This window comes from Apostichopus japonicus, chromosome 12 (genome assembly GCF_037975245.1).
Source record: "Apostichopus japonicus isolate 1M-3 chromosome 12, ASM3797524v1, whole genome shotgun sequence".
Taxonomy (NCBI): domain Eukaryota; kingdom Metazoa; phylum Echinodermata; class Holothuroidea; order Aspidochirotida; family Stichopodidae; genus Apostichopus; species Apostichopus japonicus.
The window spans coordinates 4,934,546-4,943,710 of NC_092572.1; the positions used below are offsets into that span (position 1 = coordinate 4,934,546).

General features: G+C 35.7%; 1 long non-coding RNA gene across 1 annotated transcript; it reads left to right on the forward strand.

Annotated features, from left to right (window-relative positions):
• Window positions 1–694: 694 nt before the first annotated feature.
• Window positions 695–5,395, forward strand: LOC139977507 (uncharacterized). The gene is made up of 4 exons (XR_011796565.1): window positions 695–1,439; window positions 1,889–1,955; window positions 2,909–3,077; window positions 3,846–5,395. It is a non-coding gene; the product is annotated as an uncharacterized lncRNA (long non-coding RNA).
• The last annotated feature ends 3,770 nt before the right edge of the window (window positions 5,396–9,165 follow it).

Below are 9,165 nucleotides of genomic sequence, written 5' to 3' on the forward strand. Positions count from 1 at the left end.
AACAAAAATTGCCCCAATAATTTCACACTTTGGCTATACTGATTGAAAGATGCAGGGAACTGTGGCAATGGCTTGCTTTCCATACAGTATAAGAATACACCTCAACAACTTAACAAACTATGAAGCACGCCTTGTCCGATGCTTATGCACAAGGTCCATATGGCATACGGTACGGTGTGTACATGTGTACAAAGCCATTGCCTACGTCAACAAACAAGCAGCGACTTAACCGAAACAGACCTGTCAGAGAATGCCCCTGTTGCCAATTGAAGATATGCTTGATTCGATAGATTGAGAGCTTGAGTGCTGCCCCTGTTTATTGTGTATATTATGTTATTTTATTGTGTTTATTGTGTTCTGTGAGTGTCCAAAAAACTAGTACCTTAATGCAATATATGTCTGTTATCAGGAAATAATTTATCAAGGTTGTTTATTCATTTCATATCATCTACTTTCATTGATGTGACATATTTTCATTCTTAAAGAAAAGTTGCTTGGATCAGCATCTTCACAATCATCTGAACCCGACTCTGTGGCCAGTTCACCAGGATGCAGCTGGGTGCCCAGTTCAGGAGGATCAAGTCCAGCAGTGGTAATTGCAGATTGGGCAGAGTCATTTAAAGTTGATTGGGATAAAATGCCTAAAAGCCTCACAAAATCACTCCAGAAGAAACAGAGACCCACTCCCAAAGATCAGAATATTATGCAATGACATATATAATGAAAGTTGAGTCAAGTCCAGGACGAAAGCACCTTTCTATTATTGCACAGAAGATCGTTCGTGAGTTTCCAGAACCCTTTAAAGATGACATTGAAGGACTTGTTGTTGGTAGTGGATATGCATCCCTTCTTACACAGTTGGAAAACCGTATGAGCAATCTCAATAGAGGCAAATTTCACCTAAATGTTGGTTACCCCCTGTTTGTAGAGGGTGAACAGAATGAAGCACTAACAAAGAAGCGTAAACTCAGCACCTCATATGGCTGCAAAAACTGGCAACCAGAGGACCTACCTGAAGGGGAGGATCGAGACACGCAGAGAAAAAAGACAGATGACTTAAAGGTGATGCATGAACTTAACATATGGGATGACAATGAGTTTGTTTTCCTTATGAAAAATGTATTTCCAACCATCCGTGCCAAGATAAACAGTCAGCAAGTCCCTGTATGTGCTCTCCTTGATGAATATCCTTTCTTGTTTGAGGAGGTTGGGATGATGGGACATTTTGAAGATTTAGTGGGCATCAAACTGAAATCAGTTGAATTCAGAAGTTTCTGCAAGTGTCAGCAAAGAAGAAGAAGGAGGTGCAAAATATAATAGCTGATGTGGAGAGTGCTAAGAAGGAAAGTGGTGATCATTCCCCTGATGTTCCAGGACTTATTCTCCTCCTCTGCAATCACCTTGGAGATAAATGGGATGATCTTTTCTACCTTGCAAAGGTAAGAAGAAGCTACCTTTATAAATCATTAAGCTTGTGAACTAGCACTATTTGTGAACTAGCACTATCAGAATAGCACTATTTGTCTGTGTTTTTCTCTGGTTTGTCGTTCTTACACTTACAGTTATGTAGATGTATTGGTCAAGTTGATTGACTTTATAACGATATTCCTCTGCGATGTTCACTGTTTGTAGGTCAGCTGTAATTGTTGTGTATTGGGACTCTGAAGTCCAAAGTTCAGTACATCATATGCCATCAGTTGATTAAGATCTTCCCCATTGTCATCATTTTGATTTCAGGGATGCATATTGTCCCTCAGTTTCATTTATTTTATGTTATGCTTTGGAAGATACTACTGTTTTCCCAGATGGCATCTTGAATGTTTTGTCCCACATAATAAGATAAGTATTCCAAACAATTTTAATGTTCCTACATTTACATTATGTTCAGGAAACCAGTACTGTGCAGAATATTACTAAGGATCTGAAGTCAACATTCCCATGCATCATTATTCAAGGTGAGAAGCATTTGGAGGATTTTGCTCTAATATGCATTTCCTCCAGTACATATACACTGCTCTTTTTCCCCTTTTTGGTTTGGATGATAGTTGTAACCTTTGAAATTTGTGATGGTGAGTATTTGTGCGTGTGTATGTATTTTACTGATGCCTACCTTGTAAACACAATTTCTCATGAAAGGAAGCTTAGATAGATTTCATAGTTGGCATGTGGGTGTACCCGATAGAGTACAAGAAGCCTATTGTTTTTGGCAAAGGTCAAAGATCATTTGGGGTCAACAGAGGTGAAACTGTGAATACTTTGTAAACATGATATCTCAAGAAGGGAATCTTGGACAGATCTCATGTGGTATGTAGGTGTGGTCACTTGAATCAACAGTGGTCAAAATTTGAGAATCTTTGATTAAAGAAACCTAGGAAGTTATATGTTGGCAAGTGTGTCAATGACACCTCATAGTGCACTATCACCTGTGGAAGACAAAGTCATGGGTCAATCTGAGATTTAACTGGGAAAACTCTGTTACAGCATCAATTCAGCATGTATGTGTGCATTTGATGCTCAGCATGTAACATGAAACTCAAGAACTATAGCCCATTTTTGACTTCATATGTGGTAAAAACATTTTGGTTGACCATTGCAACATTTTCAATGTCATTTTTGTGTTGCTGATCTAGGGTGCCTCAGTAAATCGATATATCAGATAAACCGTTTTTTCTTTCATATCCACACCGACAAAAATGAAATCTGCCATCAACGAATATATCGAAATACATCCGAAACAAACCTTGAATACCGGTAAAAATAATATTGAATAAAAAAATAATGACCCATTAGTACACGCGAGTTGGAGTATATTCACGCTGCAACTGTAAAGTAGTGGTAGTCATAGCAGTGGCATTAACTTTAAATGAACATTCTCTTAATAGTTCTAATTGATATTTATTTTTTGCAGGTCCAAACATGTACACTGGAAGAAAGTTTATGTTGGCAGTAGATATGGTTATTGTTAATGACCACATTCAAACTTTTGAAAGTGCAATGATCATGCTGTTTGCAATGTTTTTCATCTTAAACATTGAGTATCCATCTGAAGGTGCAACTTTAATGGAGTTTATCCAGCGGTGAGTAGGCTGAAAGTACCCTAGTAATAGTTAACCATTGTTATTTTGTGTGGACATTCCCTTGACATGGAATGTAAGAGTGAATGCATATTATTAGCCACCTTCAAAAGATCAGCCGATCATAAAGGTACCAATTTAGAAAAAAAATCAACAAATTGCAATTAACTCAACTCCTGGGCAGATCATTGAAATAAATCATACTCTGTTCTCAGTTACAGCTGATTTACTTATTTTGTACTATTTGTTGTGGTCCAAGAATAACAGCAGCTTTGGTAACCTTTTGTAAACATTGATGACCTTTACATAATTTTCACCAATGGAAAGTTAGTGTAAATAGTTGAATGGCATGTTTTATTATTTTGGAGAAGGGTGGGAATGTATGAGTTTGGTTAATTACTGAGAACACCTTCACAATTTGTTACAACTATAGGGTATCAGCTTAAACTGAACAAAATTGAAATTAAAAGAGGATTCACAAATTAGCTCTTCTTTTCAGATCATGATTTCCTAGAAAACTGTTGAATTCCAAAGGCTTGTAAATTAAGACAGGTATCCATCTCAATTGCTTCTATCAACACCAGTGAGCACACATACAATTGGAAACTGAGTTGTGTCACATCACATATTTTGACCATATCTTACTATCATGTATGTCATACTGTAGTGTAAATTTGAGACCAAAGGAAATTAATTGTTAAATGGTTTAATAATTGCTAACTTATTTGAACTTTATGATTTCACAGTTCTAATTTTTGCTCCTCTTTGCAGCTGCTTTGTTGGATTGAATCCAGAAAAGGGAAGAAAGACCCCCAAATCCAAGAAGAGCTATCCTGTCAACCCAAAAATTTTGGCTTTGGTTGGAAACCTGAAAGAATTTGAGTCAGATTGGACAGTCTAAATGCTTTTCAGGCACTTCCCATGATTCGTCACATTAGTCTGACAATTTGGTAACGTTGAATTATAAATCTAGATCACTTAGTTGATTTAAGGTGTTCCTAGTTGAGAAAATGTTAGCGAGCCTCTTGAGCCTCCTTAACTGGAACCATAGACTCTCCAGCTACAGAGAAGTCTCATTTACAAATGAACAGTTAAACATTTATACAGAGTTCAAACTATTGTGTTTAACTTTGTTGGTGGATATTTACAAGGTTTCACTTGTTGACAAACTTGTTAAAGACTAATATTTGGTGCTATTATGACACCTTTCCAATAACTCCATAAACTCTGAAACTCTTCCAAGCAGGTTCACAAATGTTAGAAAAGTTTTGAATCCATAATAGTTTCAGATGTCAAGTCATTCTGTTCATTTTGTTAATGCTATAAGCTTGGTATCTAAATTATATTTTGTTGTCAAAATATAAAATCTCTATGCTAAATTTTAACATGAAATCTTTTCATAAAACTGCTCCTTCCACTCAAGCAGAAGCATAGGAATATAAGGACAACTTTTTTAATCATTTACGGGTACAAAGGTCAAATCATTGTTTATATATCTTTTGATCAGATGATTTACAATATCTTTGGTTAACAGATTAGTTAATCTTTATTCTTACCTATTGTAACATATCCTTGTCTTTAACTTCCACTTTGAACTTTAAGGGCTAAAGAAGGTCACGAAAATTAGAAAAAGTATACAATCCTTATCAGCAATAGAGGAGTTACCACAGTTACAGGTATTAATTTTCTGTGAACATTGATATGCCCATTAAAGTGAATATGGTATATGAGCGATATATTTAATACTGCTAGAACATTTAAAAATACATGAAATGAACATAGTTGTAATAAAGTTAAGTGAAGAATAGTGAAGACACCTAAGTTTCTGTGGTCACATAATACAGTGACCTTGAGTGAACTTTGCATACTTCAAGTGCATCTGTAAATAAGAGGGAAAGGAACTTTGTTGTAGAGCAATGAAAGGGCCAGGAACTAGCAGGTGTCAAAGCTTAGTGTTTTATGATCAGTCAATTGTGAAAACTTTCAGTGGCTGATCCAGGATTTCCTGAAGTGGCCGAAGAGACAAATATGGCCACATACAGACTTATCAGTATATTTCCAAACAATGAAAGTATCGTCTGTATAACAAAACCTTTTCCAAAAGAAAGGCTGGGGCACCCAGCAAATACCCAGCCATCAATAAGAGATTGCCTTATGATGTTCAGTCTTATATATTACTTTAAAGGTTTTGACGTTCAAAAATATGTTTCAACAAGTTTTAAAGTTGTAAATAAAAGTTTCAGAGAACAATAAGTTGTTTTTATTTTATAATCTCACTGATAATAGTAATTCCATCTGACAGCCAATTTTACAGACAAAGACCTATTTATTGCAAGGAAAAAGACTATAGATAACATTAAAGACTAGACTTTACCTAAAAGATACAGTCAATTAAAAGTCACAATACAGTTATTTTACAGAGAAAAAGACATACTGTATTTCAAGAAAAACTGTGTAAATAACCATTTCAGACTGTTTATTTTACATAGAATGTAGTGTAAAATAACGGCTATCATATAGTAATTTACGGATGAAAACTTTTATAATGCAAAGAAAAACTGTATGAATTACGCTATCATACTGTGTATTTAACATAGAATTCAGTGTAAAATTACGGTTGTCGTACAGTAATTTTACGGACAAAGACTTTTATAATGCAAAATAAAAACTGTATAATAACAGTTTTAGACTGTTTATTTTACATAGAATATGGTGTAAAATAACGGTTGACGTACAGTGATTTTACGGACAGAAACTGTTATAATTGGGGGAAAAACTGTGTAAATAACAGTTTCAGACTGTTTATTTTACATAGAATATGGTGTAAAATAACGGTTGACGTACAGTAATTTTACGGACAGAAACTTTTATAATTGGGGGAGAAAACTGTATAAATAACAGTTTCAGACTGTTTATTTTACATAGAATATGGTGTAAAATAACGGTCGTCGTACAGTAAGTTTACGGACAAAAACTGTTATAATGAAAGAAATAAACTGTATTAATAACAGTTTTAGACTGTTTATTTTACATAGATTATCTGCAGTTGGAAATAACAGACATTTCCTGGAAACTCTGCTGCCAGAGAAATTCTGTATTTTAACAGAATTTTTTTTTAACAGTGTAGAGAGTTCTGGTCGTACTGGAACTTTCCTATGCGTCTTGATGGCAAACATGTTGTTGTAGGGGCACCTGCAAAGTCAGGTTGGTTTGAATGTTTTTGAATTTTATCAATTTTGGGGTTGTAACTTCATGGATTTAAAATATATCGCCAAACTTTCTACACCAGAAACACTGTCTCGTAGATTAATCTAAAACTACAGGGCCTAAGATTAGAACTATTATAACGATCATAGAAGGCCTATTATTGAAAATTACAGACACGAAGACGAACGCGAGGCATGTTCTTGTTCTTGGTTTGTTTATTTCCCGCATTATCAAAGGGATTTAATAACATTTTAAAGCATCAAGGTGATAAAAAGCACAATGACATAACAGTACGATACTGCGATACTGCTGAAGGTCCATTAAAAAGCAAGGCTTGCTCAAATTGACCATAGTCTAGATGGCAAACACACGTCAGTCCCGTTTATTTGCGAATATAAATTTGTTTTACAATTTTGCAGGAAGTGACAACTACAAGGGAACATTCTCTATACTCTTACTGATGGCAGTTGTAGATGCACAATACAAATTGTGCATACAAAATACAAGTTGACATTGGTGCATTTGAACGAGAGAGTGATGGTGGGGTATTCAGTGAAAGCAAATTTGGGAAGCAGTTGAACACTGGTACACTCAACATCCCAGATCCAAGAGCACTCCCAGGAACCAACACAATAGTGAGGCCGGTGTTTGTTGGGAACGAAGCTTTCCCATTGGAGCCGAATCTGATGAGACCTTTCCCAGGTATGCAACTCACAAGTTTTGTTACCAGATGAATCTCTTGCCACGGGTTCCAGTGTTTTCCAGCGTCTGATTTTTCTTTCATAAATGCTATCTATTATTTGCTTTCAATGAAACTTACTTACTTAGAACAATATTTATAATTCTTCTACTTTGAAATAAAACAATATTCGGAATGCTCATTTAAAACGTTTGATAGTTGTAGAATGTACTTTTTTTTCTTCTTGTGTTTTTTTTTTCTGCGATCAAAGGACATAAAATTTATATTTTTCCTCATCTGCTGAACAGGATCAAACTTGGCCCATGAACACATGATATATAATTATCGACTCAGCAGAGCAAGACGAATAGTAGAGAATGCATTCGGCATTCTCGCTGCACGTTGGCGGATCTTTCGTCGACCAATCGATGCAGCACAAGAATTAGTGTGTAATGCTGTGGAAGCGACAAACTGCCTATGATGATTGGGAAATGTATATACATAAATTTCAAATCTGTAAATGTCCGTTTCAAATTCGTTTCTTCCTTTGTGCTAGTAAACTATTTCCGAATATATAGGCATGGTATCTTTTTTCAGATAGGCCTAAATGTTTAACATATATAGAAATAGATGGTTTATTGTTACATGCTTATGTGTAGGCCTATCGCCGCCACTCCTCTCCGGCTCTTTCTCCCCGCCTCTTTCTCTATTTGATGTGCTTGGGAATGATAAGACCGCACATTGATAAACTCGGATAACATTCATTACATTCTCTAGAAACCAGGAAAATCCTCGATATATTCCCGCAAACCTCATTGACCATGAAGCAATGGATGGTGAGATTCAAGATGGCGAATGGCGGAGAATGGTACAGGGAGACAACAACCTCCGAGACGTGGGCCGCCTGTCTACAAATGAAACGTTGTCGGAAGGGGTGCTCACCGGGCCGTACCTTAGAGCAAACTGCATTGGTATTGATTCACGTAAAGTAACTAATGTTCAATATTAATTCAATGAAATTAAACAGCTACTTGAGCAAAAATTGTTAACGGGAATGATATTTAAACTCAATTATAATTTGTTTGTTTATCATTTAATTGTAATTTTGATATTTTACACATCTGAATTTTAAGTTGGCCCCAACTCGAGGTTTTGAAAATCTAGATACACATCTGGGCCCAATTTCATAAAGCTGTAAACGGGCAATTTTGTGCTTACTGCGAGATTTCCATTTCATAGCGCTGATTACCGAAAGCACATGTTAAAGCATGTCAACATTCCGATGCTTACTGCACGAAAATGATTGACGTCACAATGCAAACCCATGGTGAACGTACAAGATGGCTTCCTTATTTTCTTGCTAACCTGTGAAATACACTTACGACTTAGCAAATGTTCTGCTACAGTAACCACGAAAATTTGCTTACCGTTAAGCAGTGCTATGAAATTGGGCCCTGACCGCGTCAAAATGGCAATACTTTGACTTCTTTTTTTAGGGTGCTGCTTTGACCTACATTTTGCAACAAAAAAGTAAGTTCGGGTGTTAAGTAAATTTCCTTATTGATTGAAAACATTTAAAACGAATTTCAGAGAATTGACTGGCTGCTGATTTCTTTCAAGCTGTCCTTTAAAGGCAGGGTGTAATTTTGTAATTTTAAGTTAATGAGCACACGATAATAACCATAAACACTTACTTGATATGAAAAGCTTTGGGGAGCTGTTGATATTGTTAAACATTGTTAGGTACGACCCCTTTGTAGTAATGTATATTTTTAGAGAAAGAGATAGTTTATCACTCAGACATTTGAATCTGAGAGCACACAATTCTGTATGCAACCACGGGTGTTTATTCTTTCGATATTTTCTTGCAACTTCGATAACCGATTGAGCCCAAATTTTCACAGGTTTGTTATTTTATGCATAAGCTGGGATACACAAATTGAGGATACTGTCTTTGACAATTACCAAAAGTATACCCTGCCATTAAGGTAATATTTTTGTCTATTTAATTATAGGTTTTTCCGGCCAATTTCAACAAAAATTCATTCAAGTTAATACCAGGCTCATTCAATTTCGTTTGAAAAAATGCTGGGCTACACCAGTATTCAAAGGTTAAAATGGGTCATTCACTTTCAGCACTTGAGCATTCACTCTACAAGTAAGATCATTCAAATTCACTAAGTTCATTCAATGTCGTCAAAGCCA